The 12,149-nt window shown below is 38.1% G+C and overlaps 1 protein-coding gene across 2 annotated transcripts in view; it reads left to right on the forward strand.

Annotated features, from left to right (window-relative positions):
- The window catches only part of GRHL2 (grainyhead like transcription factor 2), a 137,471-nt gene that overhangs the window by 2,522 nt on the left and 122,800 nt on the right, over positions 1–12,149 (forward strand). The gene's annotated exons all lie outside the window — the stretch shown is intronic.

The raw sequence follows: 12,149 nt of genomic DNA on the forward strand, positions 1-12,149 counted from the left end.
AAATCCTGCAAAGGAAAGCACCATTGGACCCCACTTGCCTCCCTCTGCATGGACTACTGAAAAATACTGGAAATTAATAAATGAGTTTAGAATCGTTTTTGTAAATGCTAGCCTCATTTCCTTAATATTCTAATGGAGGATCAGCAGTCATGGGTCCAGGTTTTATATACCTGAAGTTTAGGCATTTGTGTATGGTAGGTGGGGTGGGAGTTGGGGTGTTAAGAAAAAGAATACTTGAGCAGTTGCCGGGAGTTTCTGCCAGGGCAAATGTGAGGTCCTGAAGCTTGAGCTTTGTCAGCTTCCCGGTAAATCCCCCTAGAAGGCCTGTCTGTATTTTCTGAAAGTAACCCAAAGGAATACACACAGGATATTTTTCCATACACCTATCAAAGTGCAGGGAATCTTTTGCATAGGCTACAAAGATAATTTCAGTTAGCAAGTCCAGACGGAAGTAGTACCATCTTTTTTTTTTTTTTTTTTTTTTTTTTTTTTTTTTACTGTTGTGAGCTTTTCAGATTGAAATGTCCTGCTCCTTATGTTCTGCAAATGTTGATACTATTGCTAATTAAAGCAAAATGTTTTTAGGACAGTTTGTCTTTGTACCTATTTTAAAATTCTCTGTTCCCCCTAAAATATTATGAAGATTTATGACTTTTGTCAACAAGAAGTGTATTTCTAGCAAGGCAATGAGAGATTTAGAAACTATTATTTTACTGCCATATGTAATATATATTCAGATAATATCATTTTATTTGATACCCACAGGTATTTTTCATTACATAAATGTGTTTTCTGACTACCCACTATTTGCAACATGTTCAGATAGCATTATAGGGGGATTAAAAGATGTAAGATGGGCCATGTCCACAGAAGCTTATACTGTAGTTTGTATACAAGAAACTTATACATGAACAGAAATAATTTTTTAAAAAATCAAAAAATTTAAAAAATTACTGTTGACATACAATATTATATTAGTTTCAGGTATGCAACATAGTGGCCAAATATTTGTATAACTTACAAAATGATCACCCCAATAAGTCTGGTACCCATCTGACACCATATGTAGTTATTACAGTATTATTGACTATATTCCCTATGCTGTGCTTTTACTATTTTTATAACTGGCAATTTGTACATTTTAATCCTCTGCCCTTTTTTCTCACCCCCCAGCACTCCCTCTCTCCTAGCGACCATTAATTTGTTTCTGGTATCTGAGTCTGTTTGTTTTGTTTATGTATTTTGATTTTTAGATTCCACATGTAAATGAAATGGTATGTTATTTGTCTTTCTCTGACTTATTTCACTTAGCATAATACCCTCTAGGTCCATCCACGTTGTTGCAAATGGCAAGATTTCATTCTTTTTTATGGCTAATATTTCATTATATAATGTACCACCTCTTTTTTATCCATTGATGGACACTTAGGTTGCCTCTGTATCTTGGCTATTGTAAATAATACTGCAATAAACAAAGGGTACATATGTTTTTTCAAATTAGTGTTTTGAATTTCTTTGAATAAATGACCAAGTGGAATTGTTGGGTCATATGGTAGTTCTATTTTTAATTTTTTGAGGACCCTCCATCCTGTTTTCCATAGTGGATGCACCAATTTACAACCCCACCAATAGTGCACAAGAGTTCCCATTTTTCCACATCCTGGAAGGCACTTGTTATTTGTTGATTTATTGGTGACAGACATTCTGACAGGTGTGAGGTAATATTTAATTGTGGTTTTACTTTGCATTTCCTTGATGATTAGTAATGTTGAAATAAACAGACAATTTTAATTAAAGCAATACCTCATAAGTTACTAAAAGAAAATACAATAATGATTTTATCAGGCCATAGTATAAATCCCCCTTCTCCCTACCCACCCCACTCGTGCTTAGGACAATTACTTTTAGTCATTCTGTGTACTTTATCTTAAGAAGTCTGGCCATTATTCTAGAAGGGAAACAGAAAATGCCCAAAGTTATAGGTATCTCATGTGGGTAACCTTTTAAATAATGAAATGAAACATTTTAAGTAAACTTGTACTCTTTAGTTTTATGAAGGCACATGTTTGTTTCCATTTGGCTAGGTAAAATACTTTTTAAGGTCACAAATATTAAGAATTAATCATATCTTTCTTAAGCCACTAAAAATATGCAGTCCTTTTATTCAACAAATGTGTCTTGGGTGGCACTATAGATCAGGCATTGATCCTGACATTGAGATTTACTAGTGAGTGGAACAAAGTCCCTACCCTTGTGCTGCTTACATCCTGGTTGTGAAAAGCAAACAGTAAATTAAGCAAGAAGTAAATACATAATAAATTAGATGGTGATATGTGCTATGAAGAAAGCAAAGCAGGTTAGAGGGATTGAGAATAACGGGGAGCTACTTTATATCAAGTGGTCAGGGATGACCTCTTTGATGAGGAGGCTTTTGAACAGAGACCTAAAGGAAGTGAGGGATAAAGCACTGAAGATATCTGGGATAACAGTGTGCCTTACAGGCAGATGGAAGGGCAAGTGCAAAGGCCCCGAGATGGGGGTGCTTAGCATGTGCTAGGATTGGAAAGGATCCCAATGTGGGCGAAGCAGAGGGGTAGAGAGATAATGGGCCGGTTAAGTAAAGTAATACAATCAAATCTCTACTATGCTGAAAAACAAAGTTATACCCATAAATGGTTCTGGCAGTCAAGAGGTGAGTAAATAAAGAATTCAGCTAATAACATCAGTTTTATCTTTCCCTGGAGTATCGCCAGTTTAATGGTTAGGGTCTAGTGTTCTCTTCCCTGCCATAGATTGAGTTCTGCATGCTCCTTAATTTAGAGATGAATACATGAACGCCTTCTAGAAGACCTTTGCGAATGAGAGCTCAAGAGGAGCGACCACCTACACATGATGTTTACTCTGACAATCCTGCTTCCCCAAAACTTTTAATGCATCGTATCAGTCTTCCGGGACTGTCTCAGTCCTTTATCATTAGCCTCCAGCAAAGTAAGGCTTGCCTTTCCTGCCTTCCTCTGGACCTCCTACAATTTCTGCAAACATGTATCTATTAAAAAACACAGGCTTGTTCACTGTTTGAAAGTGAGACATTGCAAACAGTGTGCTTTGGTTAGTGAAGTACAATAAACTCATACATAGGCAGTTAACCTATCTGAAAAGTAAGAAAATGCTAGAGAACAACAGGAAAAGCTGGATTAATTTTAAAAAGTTGAAGATAATTATGTATGTGCTTAATAGTAGAACTCTCTATATGAATCACTTAAATGACTGCTTCCCAAATTCATCTGATTATACAAATATCACCCAAGACACTTGGTGAAACTACAGATTCTGAGACCCCATCCCAGAACTGTGGAATCAGGATTCTCCAGAGAGGGACCAGGGCATCTGCATTTAAACAATGACCTTGTACCTTTTGTGATTGGGGTAGTTAGCCAAGCAATGCTTTAAGTGAGTACTTAACATTACTTTTATAAGAAATTCAATTTATATGCAACTTCTCAGGTGTTTATCAGTATGTAAGTGAAATGAAACCTGTGGGTTTATTTTATGTTTATTACAATGCTTCTAGACGAGTTCTTCTGATACAATAACTTGGCTTAAGAGTTAGGCTTTCTTTCAATGTCATTCTCTTTACTTGCTTGCTGAACTGCCCCTTCTGGAAGAACGGGGTCATTTTGACAGGTCAGTATTTCCAGAGCCACAAAAGACTTGTGGTGATGTCACCCCTGTGGGCCTCTGCCAGGCACGTAGTTCAGGGTCAAGCTCAGGTTTTGGGCTGGATCCCACTCACCAGGGAGCTGGGCAGGAGTGAGAAGGCCAGTGTTGTCTTTCTATAGTTTTACATTGGGACCCAAACTAATGTTCGATTTTTGGGGGACAGTCATTTCATTGAATTTAGATTCTACTTTGTAGCACAAAGTCAAAGATAACAAGATCCAATCTGATGTTGGTCCCTGGTGAAATGATTTAATGAGATGCTGGTTGCAGTTTCATTTTTAGAGCTAATGGTAGCTTTAAGTAGTACCTTGATAAGATGGTACTAGGCCTTCTGTTGGCTGGTAATTAAGTCTTCTTTTAAACTGACTGTGGAGATCAAGCCACTCAACTGGGCTCTGTGCCATCTGATGTAAGAAGGATTAAAGTAAGCACTGGGGCAACTGATGAAGAGCCATTTCTATAGACTCTGCAAAGTCAAGGAGACTTTCAACAAGTAGCCAGGTAAATCAAACATGCATAGGAACATTGAAACAACAACAATACCAAGAAATATTTGTTTGAAATCTATAAATAACTTAAGCAAAATTATTATTTTGGTGTCAGGTTATTAAATGGTTTTTAAAAGTCTTAGATAATTTAAGCAAACGCTTTGGTTAACTAGTATTTTCAGTCTTTCTTACTCCTTCACTAGTGTGAACCAATATTTTCTCCTCCCTTCCCCCCTCCCTCCCTCCATTCCTCCATCCCTCCCTTGGTCTGTCTCCTGATGCCACTTTACTGATGTTTTCCCCTCCTATATTATACTTGGTGGGGTTGACGCATACACAGCTTCTATGCATAGAGATCAATGTAAATCAGACTTTAGGTGTCATTTTAGTCAGTCAACTTCGTTGCATTTTCTTGGCATTTACACTATCAGCAACCCATCCTTACTACCTGAGCCAAGAATGAAGGCGATGGCAGCAGGTACTGTCTCCCCGTCTAATTCAAGACAACTAAGTTTAACTTCGGAAAATGTTTATGTTCTTTTTAATATAAGGAAAGCCTCATCCTAAGTTAATTATAGTCTCACTCTTGATACTTGGCACTCACTTTGAGGTGTGGATACTCTCTTTTTTTTCAAAAAGTATTCAAGGATTCCTGCTCAAGTATTAAAAACTAGGTCTAAGCTGAAATAGAGTAGCTATTGGTTTGGCAAACTTGTCCAGAAAAAATTCCTTAGCGAGCAGCAACAGGCTGAATAGGAATTTTTGCTTTGGCTCAGGAGGACGAGTGGGGTGCTTAGCAATAACAGCATGAACCTGGGAGTCCCTCAGACAGCTTCACAGGTCTTCATATCTAGGCACCCAAAATTCAGATTCACCCTACCCTCTACCTTCCCTGCCTGCCTATTTCTATCCTTTAAAGCAGTGATTCTCATGTGCTGCAAGGATTTTTAAAAGATGCAATACCTGGCTATTCAGTCAGGAGCACTGACCTCTTTTCCCTTTGATTGTCAAATAAAAAAAATTGAACACAGCCAACACAACAATAGGTGTCTGGTATGAATTAATCAAAATTATGCCTATTTTTTTCAGATCAGCAAAATATATAATATTTTTTGGTGTGCCACAGAATTTTAGTAATTAGTTTATGTGTGCCATGAGATGTAAAAAGTTGAAAATTGCTGCTTTAAAGTTGTCCCAGCTCCTTGGTTCAGACAGATAGATCAGTTGATTGATCTATCCATCCATCCTTCCATCCATTACCAGGAAATTACATTTTATGATGTAAGTCTTTTAAAGGTAAATGATAAAAAGGACTGAACTATAATGAGTTAAATCAGAGAGAAGCAAGAAAGTATCCCTTTGGGGGTCTACCTTTACCCTCCCCCTCCATTTTCTTGATAAAAGGGTTAAGAAGTGTTTTAGTTCGACATGTTTTGGTGACTAACAGGATTAAAGTGATATTATTACTAAAAATAGTACATTTTGATTTGTCATATACAGTACGAACCATTTTTAGAGTGCTACAGAAAATACTAGAAAAGTTGGTACATTTCACGAGACTTCAGTGCACATTTGGCAGTAAGTTGGGTTACAGAGATTGAGCATTTGAGGGGGCTTCCAGAGGAAAGCCATCACTTATTTTACTTGGTAATGAACATGGCAATGAACTTTCTGGGGAGCACTTCTAAAGTGAACTGACTTCACTTTCACTTCTAAGGAAATGTTTCTGTTACAGACACCCTCCTGAGCAGAAAAGGAAAGCAAAAAAATTCTCATGTTGTCTCTTTCTCTTTTGACGCCAGCCTTTCGTCTGAATGCTGAGTGTGCAAATACAACTAACCCCCCCAAGGCCAGAACCTTTCATTTTTTAAGGTCCCTGAATTTAGATTGGGGTTATAGAAAAGGGGAAGTTTGAAGGGAAGGAAAGAATGGAGAAAGGAGGGGAAGAGAGGGAGCAGGAAGAAACTGCTTTATCCGATGTTGAGTTGCCAGCATTTCCTCAGGGAGTCACTGTGTTCTTGCTGGGTTCTAGGGTGGGGTGACAAGGGGGCATTTGTCCTCCTGGGGAATTACTTCTAATTTCAAGACTAGAACCTTAGATATAGGACACAAGGCCATCATACAGGGCATGCGAGTAACCAAGCGTAGGATCTGGAGCTAAAAGTTTGCCTTGAGAAAAATGCCGTACATTATTTCCTTTGTGTTGCATATTGGGGTTGTAAGAATGAATTGAAGATCTGAAGTTTTGATTAACTTGAAAAATATGCTGTCTTCTTTTTTGTAGGGAGATTGAAAACAGGAGGAGGCGTTGCCTATTTCCTCCTTAAAATACAGGGTGGGGCAAAAGTAGGTTTATGTATGTTCATGTGGAAAATAATACAATAATAAATAATAATATAAAAATAAGCTCTGTGTTGTGTGTACTCACAACTGTAAACCTACTTTTTCCCCATCTTGTATGAACATGAGTATAGGAAATACCTGTTTAAGATTCTGATCACGTTACTATTAGTGTGGACTTTCCTTTCCACATTCACCCCAAATCATTGTTTTTAGTTCTCAGTTCAGTGAGCACGATAAAAATAACTGCATTCTGTACTTCTCCGATCTAACTTTTCAAAGAAGGAAGAAACAAAGGTAGCTTTTGCCTCTTTCCTGTATTGCCAATAACATAATTAACATAAAAATCAGAGGATTCTTTCTTTGACTGGCTTATTTCACTTAGCATAATGCTCTCCAGGTCCATTCCACTCATACGTGGAATCTAATGAATAAAATGAACTAACAAGCAAAGTAGAGACAGACTCGTAGATAGAGAGCAGGCTGGCAGCTCTGGGGGGTTGGGAGGCTGAGTGGAGGGGCGTGGAGAGATTGAGCAAAAAAGAAAAAGAAAAGGCTCCTGGACACAGAAAACAGCATGGTGATGGCTGGGGGCGGTGGGAGGGATGCGGGGGGGGGGGATGTGGAGGAGGGTACGGAGTGGGGATAAATTGTAATAGATGGAAACTTGACTGGGGTGGTGAACATACAAAACAGTGTACGGATGCTGTGTTGTCAAATTGTGTACCTGAATCCTGTATAATTTTGTTAACCAGTGTCACCCCAATAAATTCAATAAAAAGGAAAAAAAGATCAGAGGATTCTTCTTTAATTATTCCTCATCTATAAAATGAAGTGGAACTAAATGATCTCTGAGGAGAATCACCTGCTCCAACATTCTGTGGACCTTACGTTCTCCCTCCGGAGGGTCGGGGTGGGGTCGTGGGGGCTCACAGAAAGTGATGGATGTTAGCAGGGAAGGAGAGTACAGGGCATGGTGGGACCTGCTTCTGTCTCCTTGCCCCCTTTTATTTATTTACCAAAATAAAAGGTGGTTTGACTAAGACGACAAAGAAACAGACTTCTGGCATTGTAGGAGATTTCAGAGGGCCACGTGGAATTCAGAAGGGCATCTAGGTGGTAAAATCAAGGGTTTACTGGGAGGATCCCTGCACAGCCTCACTGGGCTGGCAGATGAGGTGTACAAGAAAATCAGATAAAAAGGCCTGTCAGGTACTCTGAGAACTCTCTTTCCAGAAAGAACCCAGGGAGTGGTCTACTCTGGGCAGGCTCTCGGAATGAGAGTGAGGCACTATCAGAATGGAAGGAACTGTGAATACAATTTAGTAAGTCAAACACCTTAGGCAAATGGGACAACTTCATGGCTCCCCCCTCTACCTCCGCCCCCTTTCCCATTCCTTTCCTCTTTTCCTCCTTGTCCCCCTCCTCCTCCTGTCTTCTCCCTTTTTCCTTTTTCTTCTTCTTCTCCTTGTAATAAAACATAATTTAGGGATACTCACCATAAGACAATAGTGCCAAGACAGTAGTTTTTAATACAAGTAAATAATACAAGGATCAGAATAGCATCTGTAGTTTCACTTGACTAGTTATAAGGTAATGTATTATTTCACATCAGAGCACACAGTAACCATTTATGAATAAAATCTTCTCTGGAATCCTGTTGTGTTATAGGATTTAATAACTCTGAATTCAATTTTCCCTGTAGTATGGTGGCGCAGGGTGGGGAACAGACTGCAGTTCCTGGGAGGGTCTCATGTTGAAGGACTTTTGATAGATTATAAGATCCCTAAAGTACATTATTGCTTCCTTTGCAGACTGATTTTTTTTTAGCTATCTGGAATCTTGGCGTCTACTTTGAAAAATATGTATATCTTACATATTTTTGAAAATATTAAAAAGGACACATGCCTCAATAGAAATATGGTTTAATATTACAAATAGATAATTCACAAAAGCTACGCAAGTGATTAATAAACATGAAATAATATTTAGCTTTATTGATAATGCAAAAGATACAGCTTACAGAGCAGGGAAATTCCAAGTTTCCCTGTCAAACTGGCTGAGATTAACAAAACTGGATTTGAAGAAAATAGGAAGAGTATAAATTGTTACAAACTTTGTGGAAAGCAGTTCAACAAAACCGATGGAAATGGGCCAACCTATGGGCACCTGAATTCCAGTTTTAAGGATTTACCTTAAGGAAATAATCAAGGATGCTAATTATAGTATTGTTTTTGAAAGTGAAAAATCAGTTAAACAAGTGCCTAACTTATAAAGCATTATGTAAGAATGACAGGAGAAAAGGTTTATGATGCCTTGTATTAGAATGTTTATAGGCATCAAAAATAAAGAATAAAAATAATAAAACCACGATAGGTTAAAAGTAGTTTGCTCTTTGTAGAGAAATTATAGAGGAATAAAATCTTCTCTTATTTGTACCTCTATATTTTTCTAGTGTGCTGAAGTGAACTTTCACTGCTTTTGAAATTGAGGAGAAAAATTTAAAGGTTACTTTTTTTTAAAGTCATCATTCTGCCCTGGATACATTTAAAAATAACACACACACACTTAAAAATAACACACACACACACACACACATACACACACACCCCCCTGGACACATTTAAAAATAACACACACACTTAAAAATAACACACACACACACCCCTGGACACATTTAAAAATAACACACACACACACACACACACACACACACACACTCACACTCACACTCACACACGCCTGCCTGCTTGCTGTTTCCTTCAGGTGGTCCCTGCCTCCCTCCTGATCCAGGCGCGCCCCTGCACTCCCCTCTTGCGGTGCTTTCTACACTATGCCTCGTTCACCTGCAGGTTAGTTGGGTTTGTATCTCAACAACCCTGCCGTTTGGGATTTACCCAATTATCCAGTCCAGCTATTTTTCAAAACACAAAATAGGCGTAGTAGTTTCCAACCTTTTATAACTTGAAGGCGGGGAATGACTAACGAGAGAAACTCTGTTTCTTCTACTCAGTAGGCTGCATGTGGCTGCCTCGTTTCCCTTCGAGAAAATCTTCTGTGGGTGACGCTGCCTTCCACACCATCTCAGACAGCGCCTGAATGTTCTTGGGAGAGACTTGGTGGTGGGTCCAAGTTGCCATTAATCTTTTGGAGGCATAGGGAGGGTCTGGAATATGACTTCCTGTAAAAACACGAAGTGGTTACAGGCAAAGTTAAGTTTTTATTATTTTTTAACAACAATTTATTTTTTCCATAACATAGATTTGCTTTCCCCCGGAGGGCCAAGCCTGTGACTCATCTACCTGCTTCTACAAGCTGGTACACAGATCATGCCAGACTCGAGCTGGAGTCTGTTAGTTAAGCTGGATGAGATTGCATCACTGGATTTCCTGCAGGCAGTCTTTAATGGAGGCTTTGTCGCAAATGTGAAATTATTTGCTTATCAACACATCCACGGAGCATCCACAACAGGGAACAAAAAGTACACAATGTGACTTTGCGGGAGAAAATGGCCCCAGCAGGATCCTCAAGTTGCCAACTTATGTCAGGAACAAAAAAATTATAAAGGGAGGGTTCAAAAAAATGAAAATGAACTTTGTAAACATGAGCAAAACCAAAGCACTGTTTGGCTGTGGGAATCAACCCAGTTTGTGAGACAGGAACTCGTATGTATACCTTTTGGTTGTGGGCTCAAAAGTGACATCTACAACTGTCCCCTTCTCTCCCAGGCTCAGCTGGCACCTCCTCCCCCATACTTTAATTCTCATTGCTCAGGAATTCACTGGATCTCAAATCCTGTGTCTTATATTTTAAAAAATCGTTACCTTCTTTGAATGTTCAAAGCATAAAGGAAGGCACACATCCTGGTATGGCTGGTGAAGGGAGATGAGGGGAGGGCTCTGTTCTGTTTTTTTTATCCTGTGTGTACCTTCAGTTTTAGTAAACAACCCAAACGGTGTGGTTTGTATTTTATTCAGCCACACAAAACCACACATTTGCTTTTTGAATTGGCCCGTAAATTTTGGGACACAATTTGTTGATTCCTCTCGTATTCTGAAGATGCAATGAACGGGGGTAGCCATTATAACATTTCTCTCCTCTTTCCTCATTTCAAAGACCCACGTGCTTTTGTCTTCCTTATCCTTCCTAAACAATGAAATACCTATGTGGCCGATACCTGGGAAACATTTAATTACAAGTTGCTAAGTTTTCTTCTGCAGCAGATCCACACTTGGTCAAGTGAACCAAATTGAATATGCTATTCAGAGCTTTCAGGACTAACCAGATTTTGTTGTTGTACCAAATATTACTGGAATATGGAAGAAATTGAAAATGTTTTTACCATTTAGAGATTTTTATTGTTCTGAATGTTTGATGGATTATTTTATAAATCACAGTTTTGAAGCATTTCTGAATCCTCACTTCTTCCAATGCTATATAGTGCAGGCTGACTTTTAATGTAACTATCATACAGTTTTACATTTGCATGTTTTCATTTTTAAGCACCATTTCTTGGGGAGGCTTTTATCTGATTATGAAGATAATATATGCTCATAAGGAAAAAATGGAAATTAGAGAAAAGTATATAGAAGAAAAATCACTCCTAATTCCAGAACCCTAATGTATATTTTCTTATAGTTTCTAATATGTGCATACAGGTCAAAGTGTTTATAAAAGAATTACAAATTATAATTCCTCATTTCCCTCTGCCCCCATTTTTACATTATTCACTAGTATTTTAAGTGTCCGTCTACATAGCATTAATGATAAAATCTACCATCTTCTATTTTTATACTTGTTTTTTTGCTTTTTCTTTATTATAAATCATGCTTATGCATAAATCTTTCTATTTCTTGTTATTGCTTTAGAATACATTTCTGGAAGTACAAGAACAAAAGACAAATATTTTTAGGTTCTTGACTCAAAATTTGAAAGTGACTTCTAGAAAGACTAAAAATTTGTGTGTTCTTTCAACAATGTTTGAGACTTTCTCATACCAAGGCACCAGTAAATGAGACTTACAGTTTTTTTCTTTTGTCAGTTTGAAAGGCAAACATGTGAATTTTTGTTTTATTTTGCAGTTTAATAATTTATGAAATTAAACACTTTCTCTGGTATTTATGGGTCACTTATATTTCTTTTTTACTGATGATCCTGCTCTTGCCATAGGCACTATACACGGTTGTGTTATTGTGTCCTGGACGAAGGGACCTTGGGGCTGAGATCCAGCTATGTTTCCCTCTGGCCTCTGCCCAGGGAAAAGGGCACCTTCCAACATCTGCACAAATGAACCGTATGGGGTAGCAGTGGCCTGTTCTTATTCTTCACTCAAATTTAAAAACTAGAAGTCTGATATATTCCTGATTAATTTCTGAGAGCACTTTATACCCCTGTGATTATTAATCCTTTTGTCAAAACTTTGGCTATCATTTCCCGAACTTCTTGTTTATCATTTCATTGCATGATTAAGGAAATAGTCAGAGCTTTAAAATTTTTTATGTCAAATATATTCCTCTTGTGTGTCTAAGTACTTTTGTTGTTTTCAAATGTGGAAAGTTTGAGATCAACCTTTATGGACTTAACTCGTTACAAGTTTTTCCT

This window comes from Pteronotus mesoamericanus, unplaced genomic scaffold, assembly GCF_021234165.1.
Source record: "Pteronotus mesoamericanus isolate MK-2021 breed Mesoamerican mustached bat unplaced genomic scaffold, CSHL_Meso_final scaffold_174, whole genome shotgun sequence".
Taxonomy (NCBI): Eukaryota; Metazoa; Chordata; class Mammalia; order Chiroptera; family Mormoopidae; genus Pteronotus; species Pteronotus mesoamericanus.